General features: G+C 45.2%; 26 non-coding genes across 26 annotated transcripts; all 26 read right to left on the bottom strand.

The window, feature by feature from the left end:
• Positions 1–75: 75 nt before the first annotated feature.
• Positions 76–157, bottom strand: trnas-uga (transfer RNA serine (anticodon UGA)). The gene has a single exon. It is a non-coding gene; the product is annotated as a tRNA-Ser (tRNA).
• Positions 158–333: 176 nt separating this feature from the next.
• Positions 334–415, bottom strand: trnas-uga (transfer RNA serine (anticodon UGA)). Its single transcript has one exon. It is a non-coding gene; the product is annotated as a tRNA-Ser (tRNA).
• Positions 416–592: 177 nt separating this feature from the next.
• trnas-cga (transfer RNA serine (anticodon CGA)) lies at positions 593–674 on the bottom strand. Its single transcript has one exon. It is a non-coding gene; the product is annotated as a tRNA-Ser (tRNA).
• Positions 675–848: 174 nt separating this feature from the next.
• trnas-uga (transfer RNA serine (anticodon UGA)) lies at positions 849–930 on the bottom strand. The gene has a single exon. It is a non-coding gene; the product is annotated as a tRNA-Ser (tRNA).
• Positions 931–1,105: 175 nt separating this feature from the next.
• trnas-uga (transfer RNA serine (anticodon UGA)) lies at positions 1,106–1,188 on the bottom strand. Its single transcript has one exon. It is a non-coding gene; the product is annotated as a tRNA-Ser (tRNA).
• Positions 1,189–1,364: 176 nt separating this feature from the next.
• On the bottom strand, positions 1,365–1,446 carry trnas-uga (transfer RNA serine (anticodon UGA)). The gene has a single exon. It is a non-coding gene; the product is annotated as a tRNA-Ser (tRNA).
• A 1,447-nt stretch (positions 1,447–2,893) lies between these two features.
• Positions 2,894–2,975, bottom strand: trnas-cga (transfer RNA serine (anticodon CGA)). The gene has a single exon. It is a non-coding gene; the product is annotated as a tRNA-Ser (tRNA).
• A 622-nt stretch (positions 2,976–3,597) lies between these two features.
• Positions 3,598–3,679, bottom strand: trnas-uga (transfer RNA serine (anticodon UGA)). Its single transcript has one exon. It is a non-coding gene; the product is annotated as a tRNA-Ser (tRNA).
• Positions 3,680–3,854: 175 nt separating this feature from the next.
• Positions 3,855–3,936, bottom strand: trnas-uga (transfer RNA serine (anticodon UGA)). Its single transcript has one exon. It is a non-coding gene; the product is annotated as a tRNA-Ser (tRNA).
• Positions 3,937–4,114: 178 nt separating this feature from the next.
• On the bottom strand, positions 4,115–4,196 carry trnas-cga (transfer RNA serine (anticodon CGA)). The gene has a single exon. It is a non-coding gene; the product is annotated as a tRNA-Ser (tRNA).
• Positions 4,197–4,819: 623 nt separating this feature from the next.
• On the bottom strand, positions 4,820–4,901 carry trnas-cga (transfer RNA serine (anticodon CGA)). The gene has a single exon. It is a non-coding gene; the product is annotated as a tRNA-Ser (tRNA).
• A 693-nt stretch (positions 4,902–5,594) lies between these two features.
• On the bottom strand, positions 5,595–5,676 carry trnas-uga (transfer RNA serine (anticodon UGA)). The gene has a single exon. It is a non-coding gene; the product is annotated as a tRNA-Ser (tRNA).
• Positions 5,677–6,110: 434 nt separating this feature from the next.
• trnas-cga (transfer RNA serine (anticodon CGA)) lies at positions 6,111–6,192 on the bottom strand. The gene has a single exon. It is a non-coding gene; the product is annotated as a tRNA-Ser (tRNA).
• Positions 6,193–6,555: 363 nt separating this feature from the next.
• Positions 6,556–6,637, bottom strand: trnas-uga (transfer RNA serine (anticodon UGA)). The gene has a single exon. It is a non-coding gene; the product is annotated as a tRNA-Ser (tRNA).
• A 434-nt stretch (positions 6,638–7,071) lies between these two features.
• trnas-uga (transfer RNA serine (anticodon UGA)) lies at positions 7,072–7,153 on the bottom strand. Its single transcript has one exon. It is a non-coding gene; the product is annotated as a tRNA-Ser (tRNA).
• A 435-nt stretch (positions 7,154–7,588) lies between these two features.
• Positions 7,589–7,670, bottom strand: trnas-cga (transfer RNA serine (anticodon CGA)). The gene has a single exon. It is a non-coding gene; the product is annotated as a tRNA-Ser (tRNA).
• Positions 7,671–8,034: 364 nt separating this feature from the next.
• On the bottom strand, positions 8,035–8,116 carry trnas-uga (transfer RNA serine (anticodon UGA)). The gene has a single exon. It is a non-coding gene; the product is annotated as a tRNA-Ser (tRNA).
• A 176-nt stretch (positions 8,117–8,292) lies between these two features.
• trnas-uga (transfer RNA serine (anticodon UGA)) lies at positions 8,293–8,374 on the bottom strand. Its single transcript has one exon. It is a non-coding gene; the product is annotated as a tRNA-Ser (tRNA).
• A 1,655-nt stretch (positions 8,375–10,029) lies between these two features.
• trnas-uga (transfer RNA serine (anticodon UGA)) lies at positions 10,030–10,111 on the bottom strand. Its single transcript has one exon. It is a non-coding gene; the product is annotated as a tRNA-Ser (tRNA).
• Positions 10,112–10,787: 676 nt separating this feature from the next.
• trnas-uga (transfer RNA serine (anticodon UGA)) lies at positions 10,788–10,869 on the bottom strand. The gene has a single exon. It is a non-coding gene; the product is annotated as a tRNA-Ser (tRNA).
• Positions 10,870–11,045: 176 nt separating this feature from the next.
• On the bottom strand, positions 11,046–11,127 carry trnas-uga (transfer RNA serine (anticodon UGA)). Its single transcript has one exon. It is a non-coding gene; the product is annotated as a tRNA-Ser (tRNA).
• Positions 11,128–11,303: 176 nt separating this feature from the next.
• Positions 11,304–11,385, bottom strand: trnas-uga (transfer RNA serine (anticodon UGA)). The gene has a single exon. It is a non-coding gene; the product is annotated as a tRNA-Ser (tRNA).
• Positions 11,386–11,562: 177 nt separating this feature from the next.
• trnas-cga (transfer RNA serine (anticodon CGA)) lies at positions 11,563–11,644 on the bottom strand. Its single transcript has one exon. It is a non-coding gene; the product is annotated as a tRNA-Ser (tRNA).
• Positions 11,645–12,009: 365 nt separating this feature from the next.
• Positions 12,010–12,091, bottom strand: trnas-uga (transfer RNA serine (anticodon UGA)). The gene has a single exon. It is a non-coding gene; the product is annotated as a tRNA-Ser (tRNA).
• Positions 12,092–12,268: 177 nt separating this feature from the next.
• trnas-uga (transfer RNA serine (anticodon UGA)) lies at positions 12,269–12,350 on the bottom strand. The gene has a single exon. It is a non-coding gene; the product is annotated as a tRNA-Ser (tRNA).
• A 176-nt stretch (positions 12,351–12,526) lies between these two features.
• On the bottom strand, positions 12,527–12,608 carry trnas-cga (transfer RNA serine (anticodon CGA)). The gene has a single exon. It is a non-coding gene; the product is annotated as a tRNA-Ser (tRNA).
• Positions 12,609–13,896: the final 1,288 nt, after the last annotated feature.

Raw genomic sequence — 13,896 nt, 5'->3', positions numbered from 1 at the left:
ATCTGAAGTTAGAGATGAAAATGTGCTCAAAAAAAGTTGCTTCACGACCTAATGGTTGAAGCAAACAAAGCATCACGTAGTCGGCAGGGTTCGAACCTGCGCGGGGAGACCCCAATGGATTTCAAGTCCATCGCCTTAACCTCTCGGCCACGACTACCCCGTTTAGTGAGCAGCATGCTATTTTTTGGCTGGATGTGTAGGGTAGAGTACACCAGGTAGAATGCATCCAGCTACAAGATCTGGATGTGTGCTGCACCTGAAGTTAGAGAAGACATTGAACTCAAACAAAGCTTCTCAAAGACACAATACTTGGAGGAAACAGACAAAGTATCACGTAGTCTGCAGGGTTTGAACCTGCGCGGGGAGACCCCAATGGATTTCAAGTCCATCGCCTTAACCTCTCGGCCACGACTACCCCATTTATTGAGCAGCATGCTATTTTTTTGGCTGGATGTAAAGGGTAGATTACACCAGGTAGAATGGACCCGGCTACAAAATTTAGATGTGTGCTGCATCTGAAGTTAGAGAAGACAATGAGCTGAAACAAAGCTCCTGAAAGAAAAAATGCATGTAGCAAACAGACAAACCTCCAAGTAGTCGGCAGGGTTCGAACCTGCGCGGGGAAACCCCAATGGATTTCGAGTCCATCGCCTTAACCTCTCGGCCACGACTACCCCATTTAGCGAGCAGCATGCTATTTTTTGGCTTGATGTGAAGGGTAGAGGTCACCAGGTACAAAGCATCCAGCTACAAAATCTGGATGTGTGCTGCACCTGAAGTTAGAGAAGACATTGAACTCATACAAAGCTTCTCAAAGACAATACTTGGAGGAAACAGACAAAGTATCACGTAGTCGGCAGGGTTCGAACCTGCGCGGGGAGATCCCAATGGATTTCAAGTCCATCGCCTTAACCTCTCGGCCACGACTACCACATTTGGTAAGCAGCATGCTATTTTTTGGCTGGATGTGTAGGGTAGAGTACACCAGGTACAAAGCATCCAGCTACAAAATTTAGATGTGCTCTGCATATGAATTAGAGAAGACATTGAACTCAAACAAAGCTCCTCAAAGACACAATGCTTGGAGGAAACAGACAAAGTATCACGAAGTCGGCAGGGTTCGAACCTGCGCGGGGAGACCCCAATGGATTTCAAGTCCATCGCCTTAACCTCTCGGCCACGACTATCCCATTTAGCGAGTAGCATGCTATTTTTTTGGCTGGATGTAAAGGGTAGATTACACCAGGTAGAATGGACCCGGCTACAAAATTTAGATGTGTTCTGCATATGAAGTTAGAGAAGATAATGAGCTCAAACAAAGCACCTGAAAGAAAAAATGCTTGTAGCAAATAGACAAACCACCACGTAGTCGGCAGGGTTTGAACCTGCGCGGGGAGACCCCAATGGATTTCAAGTCCATCGCCTTAACCTCTCGGCCACGACTACCCCATTTATTGAGCAGCATGCTATTTTTTTGGCTGGATGTAAAGGGTAGATTACACCAGGTAGAATGGACCCGGCTACAAAATTTAGATGTGTGCTGCATCTGAAGTTAGAGAAGACAATGGCCCTCATTTATCAAAAGTGCGTACACCAAATTTCCAGCGTACACCTTGCGTACACCCAAACCCACGGTGACTTTGAGATTTATCAATATGGACGTTGGCGTACGGCACGCTCAAATCCTACGCCAGCTCAGGAGGTGGTGTACGCACGTTTGAGTTAGTGGGAAAATGCGCAGAAAAACAATTCCTAACACCACAAAACGCACTGACAAGATATGCTATATGACCCACTATTAAAAACCACAAAAACAACATTCATAGTTTATTTTTGTGCAACATGAACGTCAATGTTTAATTTTTGTGACTTTACCAAAGCGTTTGATTTGTAGGCATATGTATTCCTCCAGTCACGAGCCTGTGCGCTTTATCTGACGTTTCAGACCCGCCTGGCCCGGCAGCTGCGCACGGACTGGGACTAAAATAATTCAGACTGACAAAATAATAAAAATGACCTTCTTCTTTTAAATAATAATAAAATCAATAAAAACAAAATTCTTCTTCTAAATAACAAGCGTCATTAAGAATAATAATCATAATAATAAGAAGAAGAATCTTACAAATTGTCATGTAATTATTAATGTGAATGAATCTTACTCCACATCACATCATCATCACTATTGTACACCCCAATACATGTGCCGTGATACGAAATTAAATGCAAATTTTTTCAAAACGTGCTGTAAAATAATGCAGTGATGGTAATTTATCATCCAAACAGCTATTTAAACTGCTGGAGTGCGCTTCTCAATCTCCACACTATTAACAGTACTCGTTATTTGTGTCCATATTTTGTTTTTGTGGGTGCCTTTAATTCCACTCTTTAAACTCCCAAATAAAACAATTTCGGGTTTTTTTTCCACTTCCCTGGTGATCTCGATGGGCGCGCGTCTCAATCATCTCAATAGGATCGTCAGTAATCAGGGAGTCAGCCCATTGACTTATGCCCTAATCAGTGCCCTGACTAGTGGACTAGTGAGATGATTGAGCGCGCCCGATCTCCACGTCGGAGAAGTTTCGCTTCTTTGCCGTCTTCTGTTTGTCCATGGCGTAAAATGAGGGTGCGGGGGAGGCGGAGACTTGAATATATAGGGGCGTGTTATTCTAATGACGATCGTTTTCAGCCGCGGGATTTATCAAGGGCAGGTATTGCGTACACCTGGATTGCAGAGGTACGCACAGCTTCATAAATCAGGCGATGAGAGGAGTGTAAGCATAATCTTACGCCAACATATACACCAGTTTCTACGCAAGATTGATAAATGAGGGCCATTGAGCTCAAACAAAGCTCCTGAAAGAAAAAATGCATTTAGCAAACAGACAAACCACCACGTAGTCGGCAGGGTTCGAACCTGCGCGGGGAAACCCCAATGGATTTCGAGTCCATCGCCTTAACCTCTCGGCCACGACTACCCCATTTAGTGAGCAGCATGCTATTTTTTGGCTGGAAGTGTAGGCTAGAGTTCACCAGGTACAATGCACCCAGCTATAAAATCTAGATGTGTGCTGCACCTGAAGATAGAGTAGACAGCAGGGTTTTAACCTGCGCAGGTAAAACCCAATGGATTTCAAGTCAATCCCCTTAACCTCTTGGCCACAACAATGTCATTCAGAAAGTAGGATGCTATTTTCTAGACTGGATGTGAAAGGTACAGTACACCAGGAAAAATTAACCCAGCTGGAAATTCTAGATGTGTGCTGAATCTGAAGTTAGAGATGAAAATGTGCTTAAACAAAGTTGCTTCACGACCTAACGCTTGAAGCAAAAAAAGCATCACGTAGTCGACAGGGTTCGAACCTGCGCGGGGAGACCCCAATGGATTTCAAGTCCATCGACTTAACCTCTCGGCCACGACTACCCCGTTTAGTGAGCACCATGCTATTTTTTGGCTGAATGTGTAGGGTAGAGTACACCAGGTAGAATGCATCCAGCTACAAAATCTGGATGTGTGCTGCACCTGAAGTTAGAGAAGACATTGAACTCAAACAAAGCTTCTCAAAGACACAATACTTGGAGGAAACAGACAAAGTATCACGTAGTCGGCAGGGTTCGAACCTGCGCGGGGAGACCCCAATGGATTTCAAGTCCATCGCCTTAACCTCTCGGCCACGACTACCACATTTGTAAGCAACATGCTATTTTTTGGCTGGATGTGTAGGGTAGAGTACACCAGGTACAAAGCATCCAGCTAAAAAATTTAGATGTGTTCTGCATATGAAGTTAGAGAAGATAATGAGCTCAAACAAAACACCTGAAAGAAAAAATGCTTGTAGCAAACAGACAAACCACCACGTAGTCGGCAGGGTTTGAACCTGCGCGGGGAAACCCCAATGGATTTCAAGTCCATCGCCTTAACCTCTCGGCCACGACTACCCCATTTATTGAGCAGCATGCTATTTTTTTGGCTGGATGTAAAGGGTAGATTACACCAGGTAGAATGGACCCGGGTACAAAATTTAGATGTGTGCTGCATCTGAAGTTAGAGAAGACAATGAGCTCAAACAAAGCTCCTGAAAGAAAAAAATGCATGTAGCAAACAGACAAACCACCACATAGTCGGCAGGGTTCAAACCTGCGCAGGGAAACCCCAATGGATTTCGAGTCCATCGCCTTAACCTCTCGGCCACGACTACCCCATTTAGTGAGCAGCATGCTATTTTTTGGCTGGATGTGTAGGCTAGAGTTCACCAGGTACAATGCACCCAGCTATAAAATCTAGATGTGTTCTGCACCTGAAGATAGAGTAGACAGCAGGGTTTTAACCTGCGCAGGTAAAACCCAATGGATTTCAAGTCAATCACCTTAACCACTTGGCCACAACAATGTCATTCAGAAAGTAGGATGCTATTTTCTAGACTGGATGTGAAGGGTACAGTACACCAGGAAAAATTAACCCAGCTGGAAATTCTAGATGTGTGCTGAATCTGAAGTTAGAGATGAAAATGTGCTCAAACAAAGTTGCTTCACGACCTAACGCTTGAAGCAAACAAAGCATTCCGTAGTCGGCAGGGTTCGAACCTGCGCGGGGAGACCCCAATGGATTTCAAGTCCATCGCCTTAACCTCTCGGCAACGACTAGCCCATTTAGCGAGCAGCATGCTATTTTTTTGGCTGGATGTGATTGGTAGAGGTCACCAGGTACAAAGCATCCAGCTACAAAATTTAGATGTGTGCTGCATCTGAAGTTAGAGAAGACAATGAGCTCAAACAAAGCTCCTGAAAGAAAAAATGCTTGTAGCAAACAGACAAACCACCACGTAGTTCACAGGGTTCGAACCTGCGCGGGGAAACCCCAATGGATTTCGAGTCCATCGCCTTAACCTCTCGGCCACGTCTACACCATTTAGTGAGCAGCATGCTATTTTTTGGCTGGATGTGTAGGCTAGAGTTCACCAGGTAGAATGCATCCAGCTACAAAATTTAGATGTGTGCTGCATCTGACGTTAGAGAAGACAATAAGCTAAAACAAAGCTCCTGAAAGAAAAAATGCTTGTAGCAAACAGACAAACCACCACGTAGTCGGCAGGGTTCGAACCTGCACGGGGAAACCCCAATGGATTTCAAGTCCATCGCCTTAACCTCTCGGCAACGACTAGCCCATTTAGCGAGCAGCATGCTATTTTTTTGGCTGGATGTGATTGGTAGAGGTCACCAGGTACAAAGCATCCAGCTACAAAATTTAGATGTGTGCTGCATCTGAAGTTAGAGAAGACAATGAGCTCAAACAAAGCTCCTGAAAGAAAAAATGCTTGTAGCAAACAGACAAACCACCACGTAGTTCACAGGGTTCGAACCTGCGCGGGGAAACCCCAACGGATTTCAAGTCCATCGCCTTAACCTCTCGGCCACGTCTACACCATTTAGTGAGCAGCATGCTATTTTTTGGATGGATGTGTAGGCTAGAGTTCACCAGGTAGAATGCATCCAGCTACAAAATTTAGATGTGTGCTGCATCTGACGTTAGAGAAGACAATAAGCTAAAACAAAGCTCCTGAAAGAAAAAATTCTTGTAGCAAACAGACAAACCACCACGTAGTCGGCAGGGTTCGAACCTGCGCGGGGAAACCCCAATGGATTTCAAGTCCATCGCCTTAACCTCTCGGCCACGACTACCCCGTTTAGTGAGCAGCATGCTATTTTTTGGCTGAATGTGTAGGGTAGAGTACACCAGGTAGAATGCATCCAGCTACAAAATCTGGATGTGTGCTGCACCTGAAGTTAGAGAAGACATTGAACTCAAACAAAGCTTTTCAAAGCAACAATACTTGGAGGAAACAGACAAAGCATCACGTAGTCGGCTGGGTTCGAACCTGCGCGGGGAGACCCCAATGGATTTCAAGTCCATTGCCTTAACCTCTCGGCCACGACTACTAAATTTGGTAAGCAGCATGCTATTTTTTGGCTGGATGTGTAGGGTAGAGTACACCAGGTACAAAGCATCCAGCTACAAAATTTAGATGTGTTCTGCATATGAAGTTAGAGAAGATAATGAGCTCAAACAAAGCACCTGAAAGAAAAAATGCATTTAGCAAACAGACAAACCACCACGTAGTCAGCAGGGTTCGAACCTGCGCGGGGAAACACCAATGGATTTCGAGTCCATCGCCTTAACCTCTCGGCCACGACTACCCCATTTAGCGAGCAGCATGCTATTTTTTGGCTGGAAGTGTAGGCTAGAGTTCACCAGGTACAATGCACCCAGCTATAAAATCTAGATGTGTGCTGCACCTGAAGATAGAGTAGACAGCAGGGTTTTAACCTGCGCAGGTAAAACCCAATGGATTTCAAGTCAATCACCTTAACCTCTTGGCCACAATAATGTCATTCAGAAAGTAGGATGCTATTTTCTAGACTGGATGTGAAGGTTAAGTACACCAGGAAAAATTAACCCAGCTAGAATATCTAGATGTGTGCTGAATCTGAAGTTAGAGATGAAAATGTGCTCAAAAAAAGATGCTTCACAACCTAATGCTTGAAGCAAACAAAGCATCACGTAGTCGGCAGGGTTCGAACCTGCGCGGGGTGACCCCAATGGATTTCAAGTCCATCGCCTTAACCTCTCGGCCACGACTACCCCGTTTAGTGAGCAGCATGCTATTTTTTGGCTGGATGTGTAGGGTAGAGTACACCAGGTAGAAAGCATCCAGCTACAAAATCTGGATGTGTGCTGCACCTGAAGTTAGAGAAGACATTGAACTCAAACAAAGCTTTTCAAAGACACACTACTTGAAGTAAACAGACAAAGTATCACGTAGTCGGCAGGGTTCGAACCTGCGCGGGGAGACCACAATGGATTTCAAGTCCATCGCCTTAACCTCTCGGCCACGACTACCCCATTTATTGAGCAGCATGCTATTTTTTGGCTGGATGTGTAGGGTAGAGTACACCAGGTACAAAGCATCCAGCTACAAAATTTAGATGTGTTCTGCATATGAAGTTAGAGAAGATAATGAGCTCAAACAAAGCACCTGAAAGAAAAAATGCTTGTAGCAAACAGGCAAACCACCACGTAGTCGGCAGGGTTTGAACCTGCGCGGGGAAACCCCAATGGATTTCAAGTCCATCGCCTTAACCTCTCGGCCACGACTACCCCATTTAGTGAGCAGCATGCTATTTTTTGGCTGGATGTGTAGGGTAGAGTACACCAGGTACAAAGCATCCAGCTACAAAATTTAGATGTGTTCTGCATATGAAGTTAGAGAAGATAATGAGCTCAAACAAAGCACCTGAAAGAAAAAATGCTTGTAGCAAACAGACAAACCACCATGTAGTCGGCAGGGTTTGAACCTGCACGGGGAAACCCCAATATATTTCAAGTCCATCGCCTTAACCTCTCGGCCACGACTACCCCATTTATTGAGCAGCATGCTATTTTTTTGGCTGGATGTAAAGGGTAGATTACACCAGGTAGAATGGACCCGGCTACAAAATTTAGATGTGTGCTGCATCTGAAGTTAGAGAAGACAATGAGCTCAAACAAAGCTCCTGAAAGAAAAAATGCATGTAGCAAACAGACAAACCACCACATAGTCGGCAGGGTTCGAACCTGCGCGGGGAAACCCCAATGGATTTCGAGTCCATCGCCTTAACCTCTCGGCCACGACTACCCCATTTAGAGAGCAGCATGCTATTTTTTGGCTGGATGTGTAGGCTAGAGTTCACCAGGTACAATGCACCCAGCTATAAAGTCTAGATGTGTGCTGCACCTGAAGATAGAGTAGACAGCAGGGTTTTAACCTGCGCAGGTAAAACCCAATGGATTTCAAGTCAATCACCTTAACCTCTTGGCCACAACAATCTCATTCAGAAAGTAGGATGCTATTTTCTAGACTGGATGTGAACGGTACAGTACACCAGGAAAAATTAACCCAACTGGAAAATCTAGATGTGTGCTGAATCTGAAGTTAGAGATGAAAATGTGCTCAAACAAAGTTGCTTCACGACCTTATGCTTGAAGCAAACAAAGCATCACGTAGTCGGCAGGGTTCGAACCTGCACGGGGAGACCCCAATGGATTTCAAGTCCATCGCCTTAACCTCTCGGCCACGACTACCCCGTTTAGTGAGCAGCATGCTATTTTTTGGCTGAATGTGTAGGGTAGAGTACACCAGGTAGAATGCATCCAGCTACAAAATCTGGATGTGTGCTGCACCTGAAGTTAGAGAAGACATTAAACTCAAACAAAGCTTCTCAGAGACACAATACTTGGAGGAAACAGATAAAGTATCACGTAGTCGGCAGGGTTCGAATCTGCGCGGGGAGACCCCAATGGATTTCAAGTCCATCGCCTTAACCTCTCGGCCACGACTACCACATTTGGTAAGCAGCATGCTATTTTTTGGCTGGATGTGTAGGGTAGCGTACACCAGGTACAAAGCATCCAGCTACAAAATTTAGATGTGTTCTGCATATGAAGTTAGAGAAGATAATGAGCTCAAACAAAGCACCTGAAAGAAAAAATGCTTGTAGCAAACAGACAAACCACCACGTAGTCGGCAGGGTTTGAACCTGCGCGGAAAAACCCCAATGGATTTCAAGTCCATCGCCTTAACTTCTCGGCCACGACTACCCCATTTATTGAGCAGCATGCTATTATTTTGGCTGGATGTAAAGGGTAGATTACACCAGGTAGAATGGACCCGGCTACAAAATTTAGATGTGTGCTGCATCTGAAGTTAGAGAAGACAATGAGCTCAAACAAAGCTCCTGAAAGAAAAAATGCATGTAGCAAAAAGACAAACCACCACGTATTCGGCAGGGTTCGAACCTGCGCGGGGAAACCCCAATGGATTTCAAGTACATCGCCTTAACCTCTCGGCCACGACTACCCCGTTTAGTGAGCAGCATGCTATTTTTTGGCTGGATGTGTAGGGTATAGTACACCAGGTAGAATGCTTCCAGCTACAAAATCTGGATGTGTGCTGCACCTGAAGTTAGAGAAGACATTGAACTCAAACAAAGCTCCTCAACGACACAATGCTTGGAGGAAACAGACAAAGTATTACGTAGTCGGCAGGGTTCGAACCTGCGCGGGGAGACCGCAATGGATTTCAAGTCCATCGCCTTAACCTCTCGGCCACGATTACGCCATTTAGCAAGCAGCATGCTATTTTTTGGCTTGATGTGAAGGGTAGAGGTCACCAGGTACAAAGCATCCAGCTACAAAATTTAGATGTGTGCTGCATCTGAAGTTAGAGAAGACAATGAGCTCAAACAAAGCTCCTGAAAGAAAAAATGCTTTTAGCAAACAGACAAACCACCACGTAGTCGGCAGGGTTCGAACCGGCGCAGGGAAACCCCAATAGATTTCGAGTCCATCGGCTTAACCTCTCGGCCACGTCTACCCCATTTAGTGAGCAGCATGCTATTTTTTGGCTGGATGTGTAGGCTAGAGTTCACCAGGTACAATGCACCCAGCTATAAAATCTAGATGTGTGCTGCACCTGAAGATAGAGTAGACAGCAGGGTTTTAACCTACGCAGGTAAAACCCATTGGATTTCAAGTCAATCACCTTAACCTCTTGGCCACAACAATGTGATTCAGAAAGTAGGATGCTATTTTCTAGACTGGATGTGAAGGGTACAGTACACCAGGAAAAATTAACCCAGCTGGAAAATCTAGATGTGTGCTGAATCTGAAGTTAGAGATGAAAAAGTGCTCAAACAAAGTTGCTTCACGACCTAATGCTTGAAGCAAACAAAGCATCACGTAGTCGGCAGGGTTCGAACCTGCGTGGAGAGACCCCAATGGATTTCAAGTCCATCGCCTTAACCTCTCGGCCACGACTACCCCGTTTAGTGAGCAGCATGCTATTTTTTGGCTGAATGTGTAGGGTAGAGTACACCAGGTAGAATGCATCCAGCTACAAGATCTGGATGTGTGCTGCACCTGAAGTTAGAGAAGACATTGAACTCAAACAAAGCTTCTCAAAGACACAATACTTGGAGGAAACAGACAAAGTATCACGTAGTCGGCAGGGTTCGAACCTGCGCGGGGAGACCCCAATGGATTTCAAGTCCATCGCCTTAACCTCTCGGCCACGACTACCACATTTGGTAAGCAGCATGCTATTTTTTGGCTGGATGTGTAGGGTAGAGTACACCAGGTACAAAGCATCCAGCTACAAAATTTAGATGTGGATGTGAAGGGTACAGTACACCAGGAAAAATTAACCCAGCTGGAAATTCTAGATGTGTGCTGAATCTGAAGTTAGAGATGAAAATGTGCTCAAACAAAGTTGCTTCACGACGTAACGCTTGAAGCAAACAAAGCATCACATAGTCAGCAGGGCTCGAACCTGCGCGGGTAGAGCCCAATGGATTTCAAGTATATCGCCTTAACCTCTCGGCCACGACTATCCCATTTAGCGAGCAGCATGCTATTTTTTTGGCTGGATGTGAAGGGTAGAGTACACCAGGTACAATGCAAACAGCTACAAAATCTAGATGTGTGCTGCACCTGAAGATAGAGTAGACAGCAGGGTTTTAAGCTGCGCAGGTAAAACCCAATGGATTTCAAGTCAATCACCTTAACCTCTTGGCCACAACAATGTGATTCAGAAAGTAGGATGCTATTTTCTAGACTGGATGTGAAGGGTACAGTACACCAGGAAAAATTAACCCAGCTGGAAAATCTAGATGTGTGCTGAATCTGAAGTTAGAGATGAAAATGTGCTCAAACAAAGTTGCTTCACGACCTAATGCTTGAAGCAAACAAAGCATCACGTAGTCGGCAGGGTTCGAACCGGCGCGGGGAGACCCCAATGGATTTCAAGTCCATCGCCTTAACCTCTCGGCCACGACTACCCCGTTTAGTGAGCAGCATGCTATTTTTTGGCTGTATGTGTAGGGTAGAGTACACCAGGTAGAAAGCATCCAGCTACAAAATCTGGATGTGTGCTGCACCTGAAGTTAGAGAAGACATTGAACTCAAACAAAGCTTTTCAAAGACACAATACTTGGAGGAAACAGACAAAGTATCACGTAGTCGGCAGGGTTCGAACCTGCGCGGGGAGACCCCAATGGATTTCAAGTCCATCGGCTTAACCTCTCGGCCACGACTACCACATTTGGTAAGCAGCATGCTATTTTTTGGCTGGATGTGTAGGGTAGAGTACACCAGGTACAAAGCATCCAGCTACAAAATTTAGATGTGTTCTGCATATGAAGTTAGAGAAGATAATGAGCTCAAACAAAGCACCTGAAAGAAAAAATGCTTGTAGCAAACAGACAAACCACCACGTAGTCGGCAGGGTTTGAACCTGCGCCGGGAAACCCAAATGGATTTCAAGTCCATCGCCTTAACCTCTCGGCCACGACTACCCCATTTATTGAGCAGCATGCTATTTTTTTGGCTGGATGTAAAGGGTAGATTACACCAGGTAGAATGGACCCGGCTACAAAATTTAGATGTGTGCTGCATCTGAAGTTAGAGAAGACAATGAGCTCAAACAAAGCTCCTGAAAGAAAAAATGCATGTAGCAAACAGACAAACAACCACGTAGTCGGCAGGGTTCGAACCTGCGCGGGGAAATCCCAATGGATTTCGAGTCCATCGCCTTAACCTCTCGGCCACGACTACCCCATTTAGTGAGCAGAATGCTATTTTTTGGCTGGATGTGTAGGCTAGAGTTCACCAGGTACAATGCACCCAGCTATAAAATCTAGATGTGTGCTGCACCTGAAGATAGAGTAGACAGCAGGGTTTTAACCTGCGCAGGTAAAACCCAATGGATTTCAAGGTCAATCGCCTTAACCTCTTGGCCACAACAATGTCATTCAGAAAGTAGGATGCTATTTTCTAGACTGGATGTGAAGGGTACAGTACACCAGGAAAAATTAACCCAGCTGGAAATTCTAGATGTGTGCTTAATCTGAAGTTAGAGATGAAAAAGCGCTCAAACAAAGTTGCTTCACGACCTAATGCTTGAAGCAAACAAAGCATCACGTAGTCGGCAGGGTTCGAACCTGCGTGGGGAGACCCCAATGGATTTCAAGTCCATCGCCTTAACCTCTCGGCCACGACTACCCCGTTTAGTGAGCAGCATGCTATTTTTTGGCTGAATGTGTAGGGTAGAGTACACCAGGTAGAATGCATCCAGCTACAAGATCTGGATGTGTGCTGCACCTGAAGTTAGAAAAAGACATTGAACTCAAACAAAGCTTCTCAAAGACACAATACTTGGAGGAAACAGACAAAGTATCACGTAGTCGGCAGGGTTCGAACCTGCGCGGGGAGACCCCAATGGATTTCAAGTCCATCGCCTTAACCTCTCGGCCACGACTACCACATTCGGTAAGCAGCATGCTATTTTTTGGCTGGATGTGTAGGGTAGAGTACACCAGGTACAAAGCATCCAGCTACAAAATTTAGATGTGTGCTGCATCTGAAGTTAGAGAAGACAATGAGCTCAAACAAAGCTCCTGAAAGAAAAAATGCTTGTAGCAAACAGACAAACCACCACGTAGTCGGCATGGTTCGAACCTGCGCAGGGAAACCCCAATGGATTTCGAGTCCATCGCCTTAACCTCTCGGCCACGTCTACCCCATTTAGTGAGCAGCATGCTATTTTTTGGCTGGATGTGTAGGCTAGAGTTCACCAGGTACAATGCACCCAGCTATAAAATCTAGATGTGTGCTGCACCTGAAGATAGAGTAGACAGCAGGGTTTTAACCTGCGCAGGTAAAACCCAATGGATTTCAAGTCAATCACCTTAACCTCTTGGCCACAACAATGTCATTCAGAAAGTAGGATGCTATTTTCTAGACTGGATGTGAAGGGTACAGTACACCAGGAAAAATTAACCCAGCTGGAAGTTCTAGATGTGTGCTGAATCTGAAGTTAGAGATGAAAATGTGCTTAAACAAAGTTGCTTCCCGACCTAACACTTGAAGCAAACAAAGCATCACATAGTCAGCAGGGTTCGAACCTGCGCGGGTAGAGCCCAATGGATTTCAAGTCCATCACCTTAACCTCTCGGCCACGACTATCCCATTTAGCGAGCAGCATGCTATTTTTTGGCTTGATGTGAAGGGTAGAGGTCACCAGGTACAAAGCATCCAGCTACAAAATTTAGATGTGTTCTGCATATGAAGTTAGAGAAGACAATGAGCTCAAACAAAGCTCCTGAAAGAAAAAATGCTTGTAGCAAACAGACAAACCACCAAGTAGTCGGCAGAGTTCGAACCTGCGCAGGGAAACCCCAATGGATTTCAAGCCAATCACCTTAACCTCTTGGCCACAACAATGTGATTCAGAAAGTAGGATGCTATTTTCTAGACTGGATGTGAAGGGTACAGTACACCAGGAAAAATTAACCCAGCTGGAAGTTCTAGATGTGTGCTGAATCTGAAGTTAGAGATGTAAATGTGCTTAAACAAAGTTGCTTCCCGACCTAACACTTGAAGCAAACAAAGCATCACATAGTCAGCAGGGTTCGAACCTGCGCGGGTAGAGCCCAATGGATTTCAAGTCCATCGCCTTAACCTCTCGGCCACGACTACCCCGTTTAGTGAGCAGCATGCTAATTTTTGGCTGAATGTGTAGGGTAGAGTACACCAGGTAGAATGCATCCAGCTACAAAATCTGGATGTGTGCTGCACCTGAAGTTAGAGAAGATAATGAGCTCAAACAAAGCACCTGAAAGAAAAAATGCTTGTAGCAAACAGACAAACCACCACGTAGTCGGCAGGGTTTGAACCTGCGCGGGAAAACCCCAATGGATTTCAAGTCCATCGCCTTAACTTCTCGGCCACGACTACCCCATTTATTGAGCAGCATGCTATTATTTTGGCTGGATGTAAAGGGTAGATTACACCAGGTAGAATGGACC

This window comes from Pseudorasbora parva, chromosome 6 (assembly GCF_024679245.1).
Source record: "Pseudorasbora parva isolate DD20220531a chromosome 6, ASM2467924v1, whole genome shotgun sequence".
Taxonomy (NCBI): domain Eukaryota; kingdom Metazoa; phylum Chordata; class Actinopteri; order Cypriniformes; family Gobionidae; genus Pseudorasbora; species Pseudorasbora parva.
Note: the sequence above shows the minus strand (reverse complement) of the source record. Positions and strands in the feature narration are given on the sequence as shown.